The sequence below is a fragment of the Taudactylus pleione genome, unplaced genomic scaffold, assembly GCF_031769625.1.
Source record: "Taudactylus pleione unplaced genomic scaffold, aTauple2 ptg000134l, whole genome shotgun sequence".
NCBI classification, from domain to species: domain Eukaryota; kingdom Metazoa; phylum Chordata; class Amphibia; order Anura; family Myobatrachidae; genus Taudactylus; species Taudactylus pleione.
The window spans coordinates 1942336-1966650 of record NW_028284536.1 but is presented as its reverse complement, the minus strand read 5'-3'; positions in this window follow the sequence as shown (position 1 = coordinate 1966650).

Genomic DNA, 24315 nt, shown 5'->3' with positions numbered 1-24315 from the left:
TTTATTTTAGTATAAGTTAGTGTAAGCTGTTATATATTGTGTTTAATTGCAATAAAGTTATGGACGCCTTAGAAGAGATGAGAACTGACTAAGTTTAAATCTATATAAGAGTCCTTAGTTTTTTGTAATTGGTTGGAATTTGTCAGTAGTTGCTAGGTAGAGTAGTTTGGGGGGGGGGTTGTCATGGTTGATTGGTCGCTGACCATGTGGGAGCTCGTGGGAGTGGCTTGGTGGACTTTATAGGACTGGGGTACGCCCAGCAACTTCCTTTTCTGGATGGTGTTTGTCCCTCCCTCCCTTCCCTATCTCTTTACTGTGTATTTGCTGTGTATGTTTTTACTAACATTTTTATTGTTGTGTCTCGGCGGGAAGGTGCTACAATCCAGCGGCCACGTAAAGTGTAAGAGTATTCGTTGTGGAGCACATATCCTTTAAATGGTCGTAGTATGGCCTACCTCTGCGTTAGGACTTTGGGCGTCAGTCTCTGCGGACACGCTCGTACTATGCAATATCATAGGGGTTGTGAGTCTTCGCAGCTTAGCTTACAATGACCACAGGGGGGGCGTTTCAGTCGCTCCCTAATATTGGTCACAATGGCCACAGGGGGGGGCGTATCAGTCGTCCCCTAATATTGGCTAAGATCATATGGCTGGAGCTGGTTGTAGCATCCTTCTTTGCCTCCCAATAAAGTAAATTCAATAATTTAAGTATAATTCAGGGTCATACCTTTAATAAAGAAAGTTATGACCATTTAACCAAAGCAGTCTGTGTCCTGTCTTTATTTTAGTATAAGTTAGTGTAAGCTGTTATATATTGTGTTTAATTGCAATAAAGTTATGGAAGCCTTATGCACACAAGTACATAGCTCCATAACTCAGTGATTTGTGTAGCGCTGTTACGGTACTGCACACAAGTACATAGCTCCATAACTCAGTGATTAGTGTAGCGCTGTTACGGTACTGCACACAAGTACATAGCTCCATAACTCAGTGATTAGTGTAGGACTGTTACTGTACTGCACAAAAGTACATAGCTCCATAGCTCAGTGATTAGTGTAGCGCTGTTACTTTACTGCACACAAGTACATAGCTCCATAACTCAGTGATTTGTGTAGCGCTGTTACTTTACTGCACACAAGTACATAGCTCCATAACTCAGTGACTAGTGTAGCGCTGTGACGGTACTGCACACAAGTACATAGCTCCATTGCTCAGTGATTAGTGTAGCGCTGTTACTGTACTGCACACAAGTACATAGCTCCATAGCTCATTGATTTGTGTAGCGCTGTTACTGTTCTGCACACAAGTACATAGCTCCATAACTCAGTGATTAGTGTAGCGCTGTTACTGTACTGCACACAAGTACATAGCTCCATAACTCAGTGATTTGTGTACTGCTGTTATGGTACTGCACACAAGTACATAGCTAAATAACTTGGTGATTTGTGTACTGCTGTTATAGTACTGCTCACAAGTACATAGCTCCATAACTCAGTGACTTGTGTAGCGCTGTTACGGTACTGCACACAAGTACATAGCTCCATAACTCAGTGATTAGTGTAGCGCTGTTACTGTACTGCACACAATTACATAGCTCCATAACTCAGTGATTTGTGTAGCGCTGTTACGGTACTGCACACAAGTACATAGCTCCATAACTCAGTGATTAGTGTAGTGCTGTTACGGTACTGCACTCAAGTACATAGCTCCATAACTCAGTGATTTGTGTAGCGCTGTTATGGTACTGCACTCAAGTACATAGCTCCATAACTCAGTGATTAGTGTAGCGCTGTTACTGTACTGCCCACAAGTACATAGCTCCATAGCTCAGTGATTTGTGTAGCGCTGTTACTGTACTGCACACAAGTACAAAGATCCATAACTCAGTGATTAGTGTAGCGCTGTTACGGTACTGCACACAAGTTCATAGCTCCATAACTCAATGATTAGTGTAGTGCTGTTACTGTACTGCACACAAGTACATAGCTCCATAACTCAGTGATTAGTGTAGCGCTGTTACGGTACTGCACACAAGTACATAGCTCCATAACTCAGTGATTAGTGTAGGACTGTTACTGTACTGCACACAAGTACATAGCTCCATAGCTCAGTGATTAGTGTAGTGCTGTTACTGTACTGCACACAAGTACATATCTCCATAGCTCAGTGATTTGTGTAGCGCTGTTACTTTACTGCACACAAGTACATAGCTCCATAACTCAGTGATTAGTGTAGCGCTGTGACGGTACTACACTCAAGTACATAGCTCCATAACTCAGTGATTTGTGTAGCGCTGTGACGGTACTGCACACAAGTACATAGCTCCATAGCTCAGTGATTAGTGTAGCGCTGTTACGGTACTGCACACAAGTACATAGCTCCATAACTCAGTGATTAGTGTAGCGCTGTTACGGTACTGCACACAAGTACATAGCTCCATAACTCAGTGATTAGTGTAGGACTGTTACTGTACTGCACACAAGTACATAGCTCCATAGCTCAGTGATTAGTGTAGTGCTGTTACTGTACTGCACACAAGTACATATCTCCATAGCTCAGTGATTTGTGTAGCGCTGTTACTTTACTGCACACAAGTACATAGCTCCATAACTCAGTGATTAGTGTAGCGCTGTGACGGTACTACACTCAAGTACATAGCTCCATAGCTCAGTGATTTGTGTAGCGCTGTTACTGTACTGCACACAAGTACATAGCTCCATAGCTCATTGATTTGTGTAGCGCTGTTACGGTACTGCACACAAGTACATAGCTCCATAGCTCAGTGATTAGTGTAGCACTGTTACTGTACTGCACACAAGTACATAGCTCCATAACTCAGTGATTAGTGTAGCGCTGTTACGGTACTGCACACAAGTACATAGCTCCATAACTCAGTGATTAGTGTAGGACTGTTACTGTACTGCACAAAAGTACATAGCTCCATAGCTCAGTGATTAGTGTAGCGCTGTTACTTTACTGCACACAAGTACATAGCTCCATAACTCAGTGATTTGTGTAGCGCTGTTACTTTACTGCACACAAGTACATAGCTCCATAACTCAGTGACTAGTGTAGCGCTGTGACGGTACTGCACACAAGTACATAGCTCCATTGCTCAGTGATTAGTGTAGCGCTGTTACTGTACTGCACACAAGTACATAGCTCCATAGCTCATTGATTTGTGTAGCGCTGTTACTGTTCTGCACACAAGTACATAGCTCCATAACTCAGTGATTAGTGTAGCGCTGTTACTGTACTGCACACAAGTACATAGCTCCATAACTCAGTGATTTGTGTACTGCTGTTATGGTACTGCACACAAGTACATAGCTAAATAACTTGGTGATTTGTGTACTGCTGTTATAGTACTGCTCACAAGTACATAGCTCCATAACTCAGTGACTTGTGTAGCGCTGTTACGGTACTGCACACAAGTACATAGCTCCATAACTCAGTGATTAGTGTAGCGCTGTTACTGTACTGCACACAATTACATAGCTCCATAACTCAGTGATTTGTGTAGCGCTGTTACGGTACTGCACACAAGTACATAGCTCCATAACTCAGTGATTAGTGTAGTGCTGTTACGGTACTGCACTCAAGTACATAGCTCCATAACTCAGTGATTTGTGTAGCGCTGTTATGGTACTGCACTCAAGTACATAGCTCCATAACTCAGTGATTAGTGTAGCGCTGTTACTGTACTGCCCACAAGTACATAGCTCCATAGCTCAGTGATTTGTGTAGCGCTGTTACTGTACTGCACACAAGTACAAAGATCCATAACTCAGTGATTAGTGTAGCGCTGTTACGGTACTGCACACAAGTACATAGCTCCATAACTCAATGATTAGTGTAGCGCTGTTACTGTACTGCACACAAGTACATAGCTCCATAACTCAGTGATTAGTGTAGCGCTGTTACGGTACTGCACACAAGTACATAGCTCCATAACTCAGTGATTAGTGTAGGACTGTTACTGTACTGCACACAAGTACATAGCTCCATAGCTCAGTGATTAGTGTAGTGCTGTTACTGTACTGCACACAAGTACATATCTCCATAGCTCAGTGATTTGTGTAGCGCTGTTACTTTACTGCACACAAGTACATAGCTCCATAACTCAGTGATTAGTGTAGCGCTGTGACGGTACTACACTCAAGTACATAGCTCCATAACTCAGTGATTTGTGTAGCGCTGTGACGGTACTGCACACAAGTACATAGCTCCATAGCTCAGTGATTAGTGTAGCGCTGTTACGGTACTGCACACAAGTACATAGCTCCATAACTCAGTGATTAGTGTAGCGCTGTTACGGTACTGCACACAAGTACATAGCTCCATAACTCAGTGATTAGTGTAGGACTGTTACTGTACTGCACACAAGTACATAGCTCCATAGCTCAGTGATTAGTGTAGTGCTGTTACTGTACTGCACACAAGTACATATCTCCATAGCTCAGTGATTTGTGTAGCGCTGTTACTTTACTGCACACAAGTACATAGCTCCATAACTCAGTGATTAGTGTAGCGCTGTGACGGTACTACACTCAAGTACATAGCTCCATAGCTCAGTGATTTGTGTAGCGCTGTTACTGTACTGCACACAAGTACATAGCTCCATAGCTCATTGATTTGTGTAGCGCTGTTACGGTACTGCACACAAGTACATAGCTCCATAGCTCAGTGATTAGTGTAGCACTGTTACTGTACTGCACACAAGTATATAGCTCCATAACTCAGTGATTAGTATAGCGCTGTTACTGTTCTGCACACAAGTACATAGCTCCATAACTCTGTGATTAGTGTAGCGCTGTTACGGTACTGCACGCAAGTACATAGCTCCATAACTCAGTGATTTGTGTACTGCTGTTATGGTACTGCACACAAGTACATAGCTCCATAACTCAGTGACTTGTGTAGCGATGTTACGGTACTGCACACAAGTACATAGCTCCATAACTCAGTGACTAGTGTAGCGCTGTTATGGTACTGCACACAAGTACATAGCTCCATAACTTGGTGATTTGTGTACTGCTGTTATGGTACTGCACACAAGTACATAGCTCCATAACTCAGTGACTTGTGTAGCGCTGTTACGGTACTGCACACAAGTACATTGCTCCATAACTCAGTGATTAGTGTAGCGCTGTTACTGTACTGCACACAATTACATAGCTCCATAACTCAGTGATTTGTTTAGCGCTGTTACGGTACTGCACACAAGTACATAGCTCCATAGCTCAGTGATTAGTGTAGCGCTGTTACTGTACTGCACACAAGTACATAGCTCCATAGCTCATTGATTTGTGTAGCACTGTTACGGTACTGCACACAAGTACATAGCTCCATAGCTCAGTGATTAGTGTAGCGCTGTTACGGTACTGCACACAAGTACATAGCTCCATAGCTCAGTGATTAGTGTAGCGCTGTTACTGTACTGCACACAAGTACATAGCTCCATAACTCAGTGATTTGTGTAGCGCTGTTACTGTACTGCACAGAAGTACATAGCTCCATAACTCAGTGATTTGTGTAGCGCTGTTACTGTACTGCACACAATTACATAGCTCCATAACTCAGTGATTTGTGTTGCGCTGTTACGGTACTGCACACAAGTACGTAGCTCCATAACTCAGTGATTTGTGTAGCGCTGTTATGGTACAGCACACAAGTACATAGCTCCATAACTCAGTGATTTGTGTAGCGCTGTTACGGTACTGCACACAAGTACATAGCTCCATAACTCAGTGATTTGTGTAGCGCTGTTACGGTACTGCACACAAGTACATAACTCCATAACTCAGTGACTTGTGTAGCGCTGTTACGGTACTGCACACAAGTACATAGCTCCATAACTCAGTGATTAGTGTAGCGCTGTTACTGTACTGCACACAAGTACATAGCTCCATAACTCAGTGATTAGTGTAGCGCTGTTACGGTACTGCACACAATTACATAGCTCCATAACTCAGTGATTTGTGTAGCGCTGTTACGGTACTGCACACAAGTACATAGCTCCATGACTCAGTGATTTGTGAAGCGCTGTTACGGTACTGCACACAGGTACATAGCTCCATAGCTCAGTGATTAGTGTAGCGCTGTTACTGTACTGCACACAATTACATAGCTCCATAACTCAGTGATTAGTGTAGCGCTGTTACTGTACTGCACACAATTACATAGCTCCATAACTCAGTGTTTTGTGTAGCGCTGTTACGGTACTGCACACAAGTACATAGCTCCATAACTCAGTGATTAGAGTTGCACTGTTACAGTACTGCACACAAGTACATAGCTCCATAACTCAGTGATTTGTGTAGCACTGTTACTGTACTGCACACAAGTACATAGCTCCATAACTCAGTGATTTGTGTAGCGCTGTTACTGTACTGCACACAAGTACATAGCTCCATAACTCAGTGATTTGTGTAGCGCTGTTACGGTTCTGCACACAAGTACATAGCTCCATAACTCAGTGATTAGTGTAGCGCTGTTACGGTACTGCCCACAAGTATATAGCTCCATAGCTCAGTGATTTGTGTAGCGCTGTTACTGTACTGCACACAAGTACATAGCTCCATAGCTCAGTGATTTGTGTAGCACTGTTATGTTACTGCACACAAGTACATAGCTCCATAACTCAGTGATTAGTGTAGCGCTGTTACGGTACTGCACACAAGTACATAGCTCCATAACTCAGTGATTTGTGTAGCACTGTTACTGTACTGCACACAAGTACATAGCTCCATAGCTCAGTGATTTGTGTAGCACTGTTACGGTACTGCACACAAGTACATAGCTCCATAACTCAGTGATTAGTGTAACGCTGTTACGGTACTGCACACAAGTACATAGCTCCATAACTCAGTGATTAGTGTAGCGCTGTTATTGTACTGCACACAAGTACATAGCTCGATAACTCAGTGATTAGTGTAGCGCTGTTACGGTACTGCACACAAGTACATAGCTCCATATCTCAGTGATTTGTGTAGTGCTGTTACTGTACTGCACGCAAGTACATAGCTCCATAGCTCAGTGATTAGTGTGGCGCTGTTACGGTACTGCACACATGTATATAGCTCCATAACTCACTGATTTGTGTAGCGCTGTTACGGTACTGCACACAAGTACATAGCTCCATAACTCAGTGATTAGTGTAGAGCTGTTACAGTACTGCACACAGGTACATAGCTCCATAACTCAGTGATTTGTGTACTGATGTTACGGTCCTGCACACAAGTACATAGCTCCATAACTCAGTGATTTGTGTAGCGCTGTTACTTTACTTCACACAAGTACAAATCTCCATAACTTAGTGATTAGTGTAGCGCTGTTACGGAACTGCACTCAAGTACATAGCTCCATAACTCAGTGATTAGTGTAGCGCTGTTACTGTACTGCACACAAGTACATAGCTCCATAGCTCAGTGATTTGTGTAGCGCTGTTACGGTACTGCACACAAGTACATAGCTCCATAACTCAATGATTAGTGTAGCGCTGTTACTGTACTGCACACAAGTACATAGCTCCATAACTCAGTGATTAGTGTAGCGCTGTTACGGTACTGCACACAAGTACATAGCTCCATAACTCAGTGATTAGTGTAGGACTGTTACTGTTCTGCACAAAAGTACATAGCTCCATAGCTCAGTGATTAGTGTAGTGCTGTTACTGTACTGCACACAAGTACATAGCTCCATAGCTCAGTGATTTGTGTAGCGCTGTTACTTTACTGCACACAAGTACATAGCTCCATAACTCAGTGATTAGTGTAGCGCTGTGACGGTACTGCACACAAGTACATAGCTCCATTGCTCAGTGATTAGTGTAGCACTGTTACTGCCCACAAGTACATAGCTCCATAGCTCAGTGATTAGTGTAGCGCTGTTACTGTACTGCACACAAGTACATAGCTCCATAGCTCATTGATTTGTGTAGCGCTGTTACGGTACTGCACACAAGTACATAGCTCCATAGCTCAGTGATTAGTGTAGCGCTGTTACTGTACTGCACACAAGTATATAGCTCCATAGCTCAGTGATTAGTGTAGCGCTGTTACTGTTCTGCACACAAGTACATAGCTCCATAACTCTGTGATTAGTGTACTGCTGTTATGGTACTGCACACAAGTATATAGCTCCATAACTCAGTGACTTGTGTAGCGATGTTACGGTACTGCACACAAGTACATAGCTCCATAACTCAGTGACTAGCGTAGCGCTGTTATGGTACTGCACACAAGTACATAGCTCCATAACTTGGTGATTTGTGTACTGCTGTTATGGTACTGCACACAAGTACATAGCTCCATAACTCAGTGACTTGTGTAGCGCTGTTACGGTACTGCACACAAGTACATCGCTCCATAACTCAGTGATTAGTGTGGCGCTGTTACTGTACTGCACACAATTACATAGCTCCATAACTCAGTGATTTGTGTAGCGCTGTTACGGTACTGCACACAAGTACATAGCTCCATAGCTCAGTGATTAGTGTAGTGCTGTTACTGTACTGCACACAAGTACATAGCTCCATAGCTCATTGATTTGTGTAGCGCTGTTACGGTACTGCACACAAGTACATAGCTCCATAGCTCAGTGAATAGTGTAGCGCTGTTACTGTACTGCACACAAGTACATAGCTCCATAGCTCATTGATTTGTGTAGCACTGTTACGGTACTGCACACAAGTACATAGCTCCATAGCTCAGTGATTAGTGTAGCGCTGTTACTGTACTGCACACAAGTACATATCTCCATAGCTCAGTGATTTGTGTAGCGCTGTTACAGTACTGCACACAAGTACATGGCTCCATAACTCAGTGATTTGTGTAGCGCTGTTACGGTACTGCACACAAGTACATAGCTCCATAACTCAGTGATTTGTGTAGCGCTGTTATGGTACTGCACACAAGTACATAGCTCCATAACTCAGTGATTTGTGTACTGCTGTTATGGTACTGCACACAAGTACATAGCTAAATAACTTGGTGATTTGTGTACTGCTGTTATAGTACTACACACAAGTACATAGCTCCATAGCTCAGTGATTAGTGTAGCGCTGTTACAGTACTGCACACAAGTACATAGCTCCATAACTAAGTGATTAGTGTAGCGCTGTTACGGTACTGCACACAAGTACATAGCTCCATAACTCAGTGATTAGTGTAGCGCTGTTACGGTACTGCACACAAGTACATAGCTCCATAACTCAGTGATTTGTGTACCGCTGTTACGGTACTGCACACAAGTACATAGCTCCATATCTCAGTGATTTGTGTAGCGCTGTTACTGTACTGCACGCAAGTACATAGCTCCATAGCTCAGTGATTAGTGTGGCGCTGTGTCGGTACTGCACACATGTATATAGCTCCATAACTCACTGATTTGTGTAGCGCTGTTACGGTACTGCACACAAGTACATAGCTCCATAGCTCAGTGATTAGTGTAGAGCTGTTACAGTACTGCACACAGGTACATAGCTCCATAACTCAGTGATTTGTGTACTGATGTTACGGTCCTGCACACAAGTACATAGCTCCATAACTCAGTGATTTGTGTAGCGCTGTTACTTTACTTCACACAAGTACAAATCTCCATAACTTAGTGATTAGTGTAGCGCTGTTACGGTACTGCACTCAAGTACATAGCTCCATAACTCAGTGATTAGTGTAGCGCTGTTATGGTACTGCACTCAAGTACATAGCTCCATAACTCAGTGATTAGTGTAGCGCTGTTACTGTACTGCACACAAGTACATAGCTCCATAGCTCAGTGATTTGTGTAGCGCTGTTACGGTACTGCACACAAGTACATAGCTCCATAACTCAGTGATTAGTGTAGCGCTGTTACGGTACTGCACACAAGTACATAGCTCCATAACTCAGTGATTAGTGTAGGACTGTTACTGTTCTGCACAAAAGTACATAGCTCCATAGCTCAGTGATTAGTGTAGTGCTGTTACTGTACTGCACACAAGTACATAGCTCCATAGCTCAGTGATTTGTGTAGCGCTGTTACTTTACTGCACACAAGTACATAGCTCCATAACTCAGTGATTAGTGTAGCGCTGTGACGGTACTGCACACAAGTACATAGCTCCATTGCTCAGTGATTAGTGTAGCACTGTTACTGCCCACAAGTACATAGCTCCATAGGTCAGTGATTAGTGTAGCGCTGTTACTGTACTGCACACAAGTACATAGCTCCATAGCTCATTGATTTGTGTAGCGCTGTTACGGTACTGCACACAAGTACATAGCTCCATAGCTCAGTGATTAGTGTAGCGCTGTTACTGTACTGCACACAAGTATATAGCTCCATAGCTCAGTGATTAGTGTAGCGCTGTTACTGTTCTGCACACAAGTATATAGCTCCATAACTCAGTGACTTGTGTAGCGATGTTACGGTACTGCACACAAGTACATAGCTCCATAACTCAGTGACTAGTGTAGCGCTGTTATGGTACTGCACACAAGTACATAGCTCCATAACTTGGTGATTTGTGTACTGCTGTTATGGTACTGCACACAAGTACATAGCTCCATAACTCAGTGACTTGTGTAGCGCTGTTACGGTACTGCACACAAGTACATCGCTCCATAACTCAGTGATTAGTGTGGCGCTGTTACTGTACTGCACACAATTACATAGCTCCATAACTCAGTGATTTGTGTAGCGCTGTTACGGTACTGCACACAAGTACATAGCTCCATAGCTCAGTGATTAGTGTAGTGCTGTTACTGTACTGCACAAAAGTACATAGCTCCATAGCTCATTGATTTGTGTAGCGCTGTTACGGTACTGCACACAAGTACATAGCTCCATAGCTCAGTGATTAGTGTAGCGCTGTTACTGTACTGCACACAAGTACATAGCTCCATAGCTCATTGATTTGTGTAGCGCTGTTACGGTACTGCACACAAGTACATAGCTCCATAGCTCAGTGATTAGTGTAGCGCTGTTACTGTACTGCACACAAGTACATAGCTCCATAGCTCAGTGATTTGTGTAGCGCTGTTACTGTTCTGCACACAAGTACATAGCTCCATAACTCAGTGATTTGTGTAGCGCTGTTACGGTACTGCACACAAGTACATAGCTCCATAACTCAGTGATTTGTGTAGCGCTGTTATGGTACTGCACACAAGTACATAGATAAATAACTTGGTGATTTGTGTACTGCTGTTATAGTACTGCACACAAGTACATAGCTCCATAACTCAGTGACTTGTGTAGCGCTGTTACAGTACTGCACACAAGTACATAGCTCCATAACTAAGTGATTAGTGTAGCGCTGTTACGGTACTGCACACAAGTACATAGCTCCATAACTCAGTGATTAGTGTAGCGCTGTTACGGTACTGCACACAAGTACATAGCTCCATAACTCAGTGATTTGTGTACCGCTGTTACTGTACTGCACACAAGTACATAGCTCCATAACTCAGTGTTTTGTGTAGCGCTGTTACTGTAAAGCACACAAGTACATAGCTCCATAACTCAGTGATTTGTGTAGCGCTGTTACTGTACTGCACACAAGTACATAGCTCCATAGCTCAGTGATTAGTGTAGCGCTGTTACAGTACTGCACACAAGTACATTGCTCCATAACTCAGTGATTTGTGTAGCACTGTTACTGTACTGCACACAAGTACATAGCTCCATAGCTCAGTGATTTGTGCAGCGCTGTTACGGTACTGCACACAAGTATATAGCTCCATAGCTCAGTGATTTGTGTAGTGCTGTTACGGTACTGCACACAAGTATATAGCTCCATAGCTCAGTGATTTGTGTAGCGCTGTTACTGTACTGCACACAAGTACATAGCTCCATAGCTCAGTGATTTGTGTAGCACTGTTACGTTACTGCACACAAGTACATAGCTCCATAACTCAGTGATTAGTGTAGCGCTGTTACGGTACTGCACACAAGTACATAGCTCCATAACTCAGTGATTTGTGTAGCACTGTTACTGTACTGCACACAAGTACATAGCTCCATAGCTCAGTGATTTGTGTAGCACTGTTACGGTACTGCACACAAGTACATAGCTCCATAACTCAGTGATTAGTGTAACGCTGTTACGGTACTGCACACAAGTTCATAGCTCCATAACTCAGTGATTAGTGTAGCGCTGTTACGGTACTGCACACAATTACATAGCTCGATAACTCAGTGATTAGTGTAGCGTTGTTACGGTACTGCACACAAGTACATAGCTCCATATCTCAGTGATTTGTGTAGCGCTGTTACTGTACTGCATGCAAGTACATAGCTCCATAGCTCAGTGATTTGTGTGGCGCTGTTACGGTACTGCACACAAGTACATAGCTCCATAACTCAGTGATTTGTGTAGCGCTGTTACTGTACTGCATGCAAGTACATAGCTCCATAGCTCAGTGATTAGTGTAGAGCTGTTACAGTACTGCACACAGGTACATAGCTCCATAACTCAGTGATTTGTGTACTGCTGTTACGGTCCTGCACACAAGTACATAGCTCCATAACTCAGTGATTAGTGTAGCGCTGTTACTGTACTGCACACAAGTACATAGCTCCATAGCTCAGTGATTTGTGTAGCGCTGTTACTTTACTTCACACAAGTACAAAGCTCCATAACTCAGTGATTAGTGTAGCGCTGTTACGGTACTGCACACAAGTACATAGCTCCATAACTCAGTGATTAGTGTAGCGCTGTTACTGTACTGCACACAAGTACATAGCTCCATAGCTCAGTGATTTGTGTAGCGCTGTTACTGTACTGCACACAAGTACATAGCTCCATAACTCAGTGATTAGTGTAGCGCTTTGACGGTACTGCACTCAAGTACATAGCTCCATAACTCAGTGATTTGTGTAGCGCTGTTATGGTACTGCACTCAAGTACATAGCTCCATAACTCAGTGATTAGTGTAGCGCTGTTACTGTACTGCCCACAAGTACATAGCTCCATAACTCAGTGATTTGTGTAGCGCTGTTACTGTACTGCACACAATTACATAGCTCCATAACTCAGTGATTTGTGTTGCGCTGTTACGGTACTGCACACAAGTACGTAGCTCCATAACTCAGTGATTTGTGTAGCGCTGTTATGGTACAGCACACAAGTACATAGCTCCATAACTCAGTGATTTGTGTAGCGCTGTCACGGTACTGCACACAAGTACATAACTCCATAACTCAGTGACTTGTGTAGCGCTGTTACGGTACTGCACACAAGTACATAGCTCCATAACTCAGTGATTAGTGTAGCGCTGTTACTGTACTGCACACAAGTACATAGCTCCATAACTAAGTGATTGTGTAGCGCTGTTACTGTACTGCACACAAGTACATAGCTCCATAGCTCAGTGATTAGTGTAGCGATGTTACTGTACTGCACACAAGTACATAGCTCCATAACTCAGTGACTTGTGTAGCGCTGTTACTGTACTGCACACAAGTACATAGCTCCATAACTCAGTGACTTGTGTAGCGCTGTTACGGTACTGCACACAATTACATAGCTCCATAACTCAGTGATTGTGTAGCGCTGTTACTGTACTGCACACAAGTACATAGCTCCATAGCTCAGTGATTAGTGTAGCGCTGTTACAGTACTGCACACAAGTACATAGCTCCATAACTAAGTGATTAGTGTAGCGCTGTTACGGTACTGCACACAAGTACATAGCTCCATAACTCAGTGATTAGTGTAGCGCTGTTACGGTACTGCACACAAGTACATAGCTCCATAACTCAGTGATTTGTGTACCGCTTTTACTGTACTGCACACAAGTACATAGCTCCATAACTCAGTGTTTTGTGTAGCGCTGTTACTGTAAAGCACACAAGTACATAGCACCATAACTCAGTGATTTGTGTAGCGCTGTTACTGTACTGCACACAAGTACATAGCTCCATAGCTCAGTGATTAGTGTAGCGCTGTTACAGTACTGCACACAAGTACATAGTTCCATAACTCAGTGATTTGTGTAGCGCTGTTACTGTACTGCACACAAGTACATAGCTCCATAACTCAGTGATTTGTGTAGCGCTGTTACGGTACTGCACACAAGTACATAGCTCCATAACTCAGTGATTTGTGTAGCGCTGTTAGGGTACTGCACACAAGTACATAGCTCCATAACTCAGTGACTTGTGTAGTGCTGTTACGGTACTGCACAAAAGTACATAGCTCCATATCTCAGTGATTTGTGTAGAGCTGTTACGGTACTGCACACAATTACATAGCTCCATAACTCAGTGACTTGTGTAGTGCTGTTACGGTACTGCACACAAGTACATAGCTCCATATCTCAGTGATTTGAGTAGCGCTGTTACTGTACTGCACACAAGTACATAGCTCCATAACTCAGTGATTTGTGTAGCGCTGTTACTGTACTGCAGACAAGTACATTGCTCCATAGCTCAGTGATTTGTGTAGCGCTGTTATAGTACTGCACACAAGTACATATCTCCATAGCACAGTGATTAGTGTAGCGCTGTTACGGTACTGCACACAAGTAGATAGCTCCATAACTCAGTGATTTGTGTAGCGCTGTTACGGTACTGCACACCAGTACATAGCTCCATATCTCAGTGATTTGTGTAGCGCTGTTACAGTACTGCACACAAGTACATGGCTCCATAACTCAGTGATTTGTGTAGCGCTGTTACGGTACTGCACACGGGTACATAGCTCCATAACTCAGTGATTTGTGTAGCACTGTTACAGTATTGCACACAAGTACAAAGCTCCATAGCTCAGTGATTAGTGTAGTGCTGTTACGGTCCTGCACACAAGTACATAGCTCCATAGCTCAGTGATTAGTGTAGCGCTGTTACTGTACTGCACACAAGTACATAGCTCCATAACTCAGTGATTTGTGTGGCGCTGTTACGGTACTGCACACAAGTACATAGCTCCATAACTCAGTGATTTGTGTAGCGCTGTTACGGTACTGCATACAAGTACATAGCTCCATAACTCAGTGATTAGTGTAGCGCTGTTACGGTACTGCACACAAGTACATAGCTCCATAACTCAGTGATTTGTGTAGCACTGTTACTGTACTGCACACAAGTACATAGCTCCATAGCTCAGTGATTTGTGTAGCACTGTTACGGTACTGCACACAAGTACATAGCTCCATAGCTCAGTGATTAGTGTAGCGCTGTTACAGTACTGCACACAAGTACATAGCTCCATAACTCAGTGACTTGTGTAGTGCTGTTACGGTACTGCACAAAAGTACATAGCTCCATATCTCAGTGATTTGTGTAGAGCTGTTACGGTACTGCACACAATTACATAGCTCCATAACTCAGTGACTTGTGTAGTGCTGTTACGGTACTGCACACAAGTACATAGCTCCATATCTCAGTGATTTGAGTAGCGCTGTTACTGTACTGCACACAAGTACATAGCTCCATAACTCAGTGATTTGTGTAGCGCTGTTACTGTACTGCAGACAAGTACATTGCTCCATAGCTCAGTGATTTGTGTAGCGCTGTTACAGTACTGCACACAAGTACATATCTCCATAGCACAGTGATTAGTGTAGCGCTGTTACGGTACTGCACACAAGTAGATAGCTCCATAACTCAGTGATTTGTGTAGCGCTGTTACGGTACTGCACACCAGTACATAGCTCCATATCTCAGTGATTTGTGTAGCGCTGTTACAGTACTGCACACAAGTACATGGCTCCATAACTCAGTGATTTGTGTAGCGCTGTTACGGTACAGCACACGGGTACATAGCTCCATAACTCAGTGATTTGTGTAGCACTGTTACAGTATTGCACACAAGTACAAAGCTCCATAGCTCAGTGATTAGTGTAGTGCTGTTACGGTCCTGCACACAAGTACATAGCTCCATAGCTCAGTGATTAGTGTAGCGCTGTTACTGTACTGCACACAAGTACATAGCTCCATAACTCAGTGATTTGTGTGGCGCTGTTACGGTACTGCACACAAGTACATAGCTCCATAACTCAGTGATTTGTGTAGCGCTGTTACGGTACTGCACACAAGTACATAGCTCCATAACTCAGTGATTAGTGTAGCGCTGTTACGGTACTGCACACAAGTACATAGCTCCATAACTCAGTGATTTGTGTAGCACTGTTACTGTACTGCACACAAGTACATAGCTCCATAGCTCAGTGATTTGTGTAGCACTGTTACGGTACTGCACACAAGTACATAGCTCCATAACTCAGTGATTAGTGTAACGCTGTTACGGTACTGCACACAAGTTCATAGCTCCATAACTCAGTGATTAGTGTAGCGCTGTTACTGTACTGCATGCAAGTACATAGCTCCATAGCTCAGTGATTATTGTAGAGCTGTTACAGTACTGCACACAGGTACATAGCTCCATAACTCAGTGATTTGTGTACTGCTGTTACGGTCCTGCACACAAGTACATAGCTCCATAACTCAGTGATTAGTGTAGCGCTGTTACTGTACTGCACACAAGTACATAGCTCCATAGCTCAGTGATTTGTGTAGCGCTGTTACTTTACTTCACACAAGTACAAAGCTCCATAACTCAGTGATTAGTGTAGCGCTGTTACGGTACTGCACACAAGTACATAGCTCCATAACTCAGTGATTAGTGTAGCGCTGTTACTGTACTGCACACAAGTACATAGCTCCATAGCTCAGTGATTTGTGTAGCGCTGTTACGGTACTGCACACAAGTACATAGCTCCATAACTCAGTGATTAGTGTAGCGCTGTGACGGTACTGCACTCAAGTACATAGCTCCATAACTCAGTGATTAGTGTAGCGCTGTTACTGTACTGCCCACAAGTACATAGCTCCATAACTCAGTGATTTGTGTAGCGCTGTTACTGTACTGCACACAATTACATAGCTCCATAACTCAGTGATTTGTGTTGCGCTGTTACGGTACTGCACACAAGTACGTAGCTCCATAACTCAGTGATTTGTGTAGCGCTGTTATGGTACAGCACACAAGTACATAGCTCCATAACTCAGTGATTTGTGTAGCGCTGTCACGGTACTGCACACAAGTACATAACTCCATAACTCAGTGACTTGTGTAGCGCTGTTACGGTACTGCACACAAGTACATAGCTCCATAACTCAGTGATTAGTGTAGCGCTGTTACTGTACCGCACACAAGTACATAGCTCCATAACTAAGTGATTGTGTAGCGCTGTTACTGTACTGCACACAAGTACATAGCTCCATAGCTCAGTGATTAGTGTAGCGCTGTTACTGTACTGCACACAAGTACATAGCTCCATAACTCAGTGACTTGTGTAGCGCTGTTACTGTACTGCACACAAGTACATAGCTCCATAACTCAGTGACTTGTGTAGCGCTGTTACGGTACTGCAGACAAGTACATAGCTCCATAGCTCAGTGATTAGTGTAGCGCTGTTACAGTACTGCACACAAGTACATAGCTCCATAACTAAGTGATTAGTGTAGCGCTGTTACGGTACTGCACACAAGTACATAGCTCCATAACTCAGTGATTTGTGTACCGCTTTTACTGTACTGCACACAAGTACATAGCTCCATAACTCAGTGTTTTGTGTAGCGCTGTTACTGTAAAGCACACAAGTACATAGCACCATAACTCAGTGATTTGTGTAGCGCTGTTACTGTACTGCACACAAGTACATAGCTCCATAGCTCAGTGATTAGTGTAGCGCTGTTACAGTACTGCACACAAGTACATAGTTCCATAACTCAGTGATTTGTGTAGCGCTGTTACTGTACTGCACACAAGTACATAGCTCCATAACTCAGTGATTTGTGTAGCGCTGTTACGGTACTGCACACAAGTACATAGCTCCATAACTCAGTGATTTGTGTAGCGCTGTTAGGGTACTGCACACAAGTACATAGCTCCATAGCTCAGTGATTAGTGTAGCACTGTTACGGTACTGCACAAAAGTACATAGCTCCATTAAACTTCCCATCGTCTGAGGATTGACCTGCGTGTGAATCAGTGACAATAACATACTTAATTGAAATAAAGACACGGAGACTTGTATTTGGCAGAATTTGTTAGCTATTTATTTAAAAACATATAATGAATTAGTTACTATTAATTAAATTAATTTAAATATGGTGGCAAAGAAAGAACGGCTAACAACAGCCCAAGCCTAACACTATAAACACTCCAACCACAACACAATACGCTCAAGCCTTCTATCTTGACTACCCACCCGGTAAGGTGATGATGCTGCCCCCGGCAGGGTGGTCCAGCAGACTTTATGAGTCAACGAAGGTGAGCAAAACAATGAGTAAACAAATATTCACAGTGCTAATAGGTAACCTGCCGTTCTTTCCCGCCTAAAATAGCCAACGAAACAATCACCAAACCCAAATCAAAAAGAGCCCATAAAAATAAACTTTAGGGAGGGAGGGTGGGAAGACAGGAACAAAAGAGGCTGACTCCGCCTCCAACAATCTCTAATATCCCTGCTATGACCTACAACCCTAAAAACCCATTGGCCCTAATTATCACATGATTCCTCACACTGGTCTGCCCCCAGCCTAGGAAGTTTAACCCTCTCCACTCCTATAAAGTCATTTCGTTTATCTAAACTTCCCATCGTCTGAGGATTGACCTGCGTGTGAATCAGTGACAATAACATACTTAATTGAAATAAAGACACGGAGACTTGTATTTGGCAGAATTTGTTAGCTATTTATTTAAAAACATATAATGAATTAGTTACTATTAATTAAATTAATTTAAATATGGTGGCAAAGAAAGAACGGCTAACAACAGCCCAAGCCTAACACTATAAACACTCCAACCACAACACAATACGCTCAAGCCTTCTATCTTGACTACCCACCCGGTAAGGTGATGATGCTGCCCCCGGCAGGGTGGTCCAGCAGACTTTATGAGTCAACGAAGGTGAGCAAAACAATGAGTAAACAAATATTCACAGTGCTAATAGGTAACCTGCCGTTCTTTCCCGCCAAAAGCAAGGTTCTGCCAAAAGAAACCTTGCACCGCCACCATAGAACTAACGCACAGAAACCACAACCTCAAACAGATCCTCAAGAAAAATAAACATACCTTCCTCCGCTAAATGAACCCCGTCAGACCGAAAAAGGTAAGTATACCGAAATTTTATCCTAGGATGTCTGACCACTGCCCCACCATTTTCCAACACAAATTTTGAAACCGTAAAGTTCACTTTCTTCCGGGCTTCATCAATGGCTCTGCCGTCAACCACACCACGCCAACACAATCTAGGGACCATGAAAGACCAAACTATTGTGCAAGCTGGCCATGCCATTATAATCTGACCCAAATCCTCCACCACCGCATGCCTTAAATCCAGAGATGTCCTCTTGCCCAAATCATTCCCGCCTAGATGAATAACCACGACTCTCGGTAAGCCATACCGCTGAACCTGCTGCAAGAGTTTAGGCTTAAGGCTCTCCCACAACATACCTCTGACCCCTATCCATCTAACTCCACTAGCCCCCGGAAACAACGGCGCGTCCTGCGCCTGCATGAACCTAGCCGCCCAAAAAACAAATGAATGGCCAATTATCCATACAGTACAATCATCAAAAGCCATTCCTATAATGAGGGAAAAACAAAGAAAACATTAAAGTTATTGTAAAATTTTAGCATATTTAATCATGTATATCTAACGGGGAACATATTACTGAGGATCTGCCAAAAAGAAAAAATTTTGATTTGAATCTTTAAAGATCAACAAGCTTCTGTGCCAATTTGAAGCAACATGAAGACATAAGAGGATAAGTTAAAATAAAAAAGAAGGGGGGGGAGAGCGGGGGGGGGGGGTTTGGGAGAGATATCGGATAACACAAGTGAACTCGACCAGAGAGAAAACGTAAAACCTGCTGAGGGACATATAATTGTAATTATAAACCAAATAGCCGAATTAAATCCGTCAGATCAGGTAAAAAAATCGTCAAAACTCTCCAGACTCCCACTGAAATCAATGGCGAGTAGCTAGTCCCCGAGTAGGAAAGACAGGGGAAAACAAACAAGACCAGGACCAATGACATTTCGTAAAACATAACAAACCATATGTAACGTGCATGCACAACATTAACCTCAATGATTCGGTCGAATGTAACGCTTATAACTGGCTGATTTCCATCGGCCCAGAGCTTGAATCTGTGACTCTGGAAATCCCGCAGCAGCGGCGGAAGTGGCAGCACCAATTCGAAACGAATGCGTGCCGAACTTCCCTGGTGAGAGGCCCACGCTGCAAAGACATCGCCGCAGCATCCAACTAAACTGAAATTTTGTCAGCGGAAGCCCATCGCCATGCATCAGCCATGAGCCCTCCGCTGAGGGTCTGACAGATGCATAACGAGTGGCCAAGCCGACCGGACAAATTCGACAATCCGCCGAGGGGACCAATGTTATCCAGCGACCCCTGCCTAACTGATCGGTCTTAGAACGACGCAATCTGCACAGCAAGGACCTCTCACCCACCTTCACATCCGAACGCAGCATAGTTGAATCCCTCCACTTGGAGGGAGCAACCAATTCCGACACCCGGAAAGCACCATGAAAAGCCATGGAAAAAGCTAACTTAACAAAAGCGTTTCGAAACCGGAGGCCGCCACGTCCGCAACCGCTCCTAGAATGGACGGTAACAGATAAATGTCTATAGGCCGTCTTTTATCGGGTTAACCGGCTCAGCGCGCGCCCAACCTTTCAAGGCCTTTGTGATGACAAAACTCCTTGTAAGGTCAGGGATTCCCTTCAATTTGGAGAAAAACGAAATACCTGCCAGGTACCGTGAAACTACCGCTCTCGATTTGCCAGATACATACAGCTGCCAAATAAAAGCAAGCATCAATTGATGCTGACCCTTACCTCCAAGGCCTTGGCTACGGGAAAAAACTTCCCATTCTTCCCAAGACCGACGGTAAGCCTTGAGGGTACTTGGTGCAATGGACAGCTCCGCTAACCCCTCCAGTCCGGCTTGATAACCTGCCAAACATAAGAGGGGCACAGCACACCATCAGTCTCTGCATCAGGAGCCAATGTACGGAACCGACCCCATTGACATCTGGACAGCGCATCGGCAATCCCGTTGTCAACTCCGGGTACGTGTTGAGCTCGAAACAGCACATTATGGCGCAAACAGGCAAGCACCAGCTGCGCTAGCACACGCAAAACCAGCAACGACTTTGCTCGCTGCCCGTTTACCGCATGCACCACGCCCAGATTGTCACATCTGAACAGAATGCTGCGATTGCAGATGCGCTCGCCCCAGACCTCCAAGGCGACCATTATTGGGAACAGTTCTAAGAGCAGCATATCTCTTGTCAAACCTGCACGAATCCACTCCTCTGGCCAAGTTGCGACGCACCAGGATCCCCTCAGGTAGCAACCGAACCCCGAAGATCCTGCTGCATCGGTGAAAAGCTGCAAATCGACATTGCCCACCAGAGGGGATAACCATATCCTGATCCCATTAAAATCTGCCAAAAAGGAAACCCAAACTTCCAGGTCTCTCTTTATTTCTGACGATAAACGGATCAAATGGTGAGGTTTGGAAACCCCCGCTGTGGCCCTCTCTAGCTTTCTGCAAAATACCCTCCCCATCGGTATAACTCTACAGGCAAAGTTCATACAACCCAACAGTGATTGGGCCTGCCTGAGCGAAATTTTGCGCGCAACCAAACACTCTGAAATGGAATCTCGCAATTTGTCAATTTTATCGCGCGGCAGCCGACAGGATCCAGCCAAGGTATCAATCTCGATACCTAAAAATGACAAACACGAGAGGGGTCCCTCTGTCTTTTCGTCTGCCACAGGTACTCCAAAATGAAAAAACAGCGCTCTCATGGAACCAAGTAACTCGTTACAACGCTCTGACCCAGCGGGCCCCACGCAGAGGAAGTCATCGAGATAGTGCGCTATCCCATGACCCCCACAAGAAAACTCTACGCACCAATGAAGGAAAGTGCTAAATTTTTCAAAGTATGCGCAGGAAATCGAACACCCCATAGGCAAGCACTTGTCTATGAAGTATTCCCCCCCAATGCGAAAACCCATGAACCTAAACGATTCGGGGTGCAAAGGAAGCAAACGAAAAGCTGACTCCACATCCATCTTAGCCATGAGGGCCCCGCGTCCATATGCCCTAACGATACTGAGAGCATCATCAAAAGACTGATACCTCACTGAACAGAATTCAGGAGGTATAGCGTCATTAACGGAGGACCCCAATGGATAAGACAGATGCTGGATCAGCCGAAATTTTCCTGGAGTTTTCTTAGGCACCACCCCCACTGGGGAAAGAATCAGATTCCCCATTGGAGGATGCGCAAATGGACCCACCATACGTCCTAACTGAACCTCTTTCTCGACTTTTAACTGAAGAACGTCAGGAAAAAGTCGAGCTGATTGTAAATTTCTCGGGGAACCGACTCGAACTTCCCCTATAACTGGTAAACGAAAACCCAACTTGAACCCGAAAAACAAAAACTTAGCGTCCTGCCTATTAGGGTACCACCCTAGCCACCTGGACATAGCATCCAAACGGATAGGGGTTGGTGCCCTATTTAGCGCCTGCGCTACCTCCCGCTTTGGGAATAGCTCCTCCTCCCGACTTGGATCCCTGTTGGGCTGACAACCTGAAACAATTAGAGGCGGGGTGCGATCCGTTGCAACGCAAGCAAAGGTGTCGAAAACGGCACCGTTGGCCCTGGGAACAGGAGGCATTATTAAAGGCAAAACATTTACCTTTAAAAGGTGTCTGCGCAGAAAGCCGACCGGGGCCCGTCTGTCGACGCCCCGGGGAGGGATCAGAACTCGGGCGCCACGCCCCAGACCCCCCCTTATGAGTATCCCCGCCTACCCGAGAATCCTCCACTCCACCTTTTGGTGGTTGCGTGACGTCAAGCCACACTTCCACGTCCTTGCACCCAAAATCTAAGCGCTTGGATCCGTCCTGCTTGCGCCTAAATTCCTCATCATATGTTCTCCAGGCGCTGCCCCTGGATTTACGCTGCATCCCATGAATCAGGTGGATATACCTTATTACGTTCAGGTGCTCCCCTGGGCGATCTTTCAAGTAGCATGCTGCGAATACGCAAAACCCAGCAAGCCAGTTATCATAGGAACGAAAAGCTTCCAACCCCACCCCGCCTTTAAGCTTAGCTGCCTTGAAATCTTTTTTGGCTTGCTCAGTTAAAATGAACATGTCCACATAATCGCCCTTCCTGATTTTTTTCTTGCAACAATCGCGCAGACCCCGCAATACTGCTGTATTGTCGCAATGCACCACACCTGGTTGATGCTGATGCTTCTTGGACTTCCGCGCGCTACTACTCTGACGCTGCTGCTTAGCCCGCTTATCCCGCCTATCCGCCTCCTTGCGCGCATATTTAGCAGCCCTCTTCCGCGCCTTTTTCGCGCTGCTGACAGAAGAAGCCAGAGAAGAAGAGGTCGACGACAAGTCAGAGACAGAGGAAGAAGAGGAGGCAGAGTCAGCAACATCATCATCTTCTGAGATCTCACCTGACGATCCGGACTGCTCCCTCCCGGACACGACCGATGATGAAGCCTCCTCGACGCTGAAATCCTGTTCCATAGCTTCGCCCTCAGCAGTATCTGAAACAGACGATGAAGCCGCCCCCTGGGCCGAAACCCTGGGCACGGTCGACACAGCAGGAGAAGACACAGCCGCACCAGCCCCAGACGCCTCTGGTCTTGCCAACTGAGCCGCAGCGGAGCCCATAGCCTTGCAAGCCTGCATGAACTGATCTACCGCTGGCCCTAGAGTAGCAGAAATTGAACGCTGCCTCTGATCCACCCTTTCACTATCTGCTTGGCTAGGAGCCAATGCCGCAACCATGGGAGCAAAAGGAGATGTCATTGATGACATCATGGCCGCAAAAGCTGCAGGGTCAAAGGACTGACTTGCACCCCCACTAGGGACCTGAGTATCCACATAGCCAGAAGCTGCTGCCCCAGACATGGCCCTGTCTGCTGATTGCTGACTAGCCTGCCAATCATCCTCCATCAGCTCTCCCTGTCCTAAAATGGCTGCCTCCCTGACTGACAAAGCCCCTAATGTGCTGCCAGGGCTGTCCATCTCCCCCACCTCGACATTCCCCACTTCATTAACTGTGGGGGAGTCCCCCCTGCCCCTCCGGGCACTAACAGGGCTATTAGCAGCCCTCCTTGCGGTGCGCGTGTGCGCCTGTGACCTTTGAACCCGCGGGGGGCGAGCGCTCACCGCCCTAATCGCGGCAGCTCTGCCCTCCCGCGGGCTCACTAACTGCCTCTCGCGGCTGCTCAGAGCAGCCGCGCCTTCCCCCC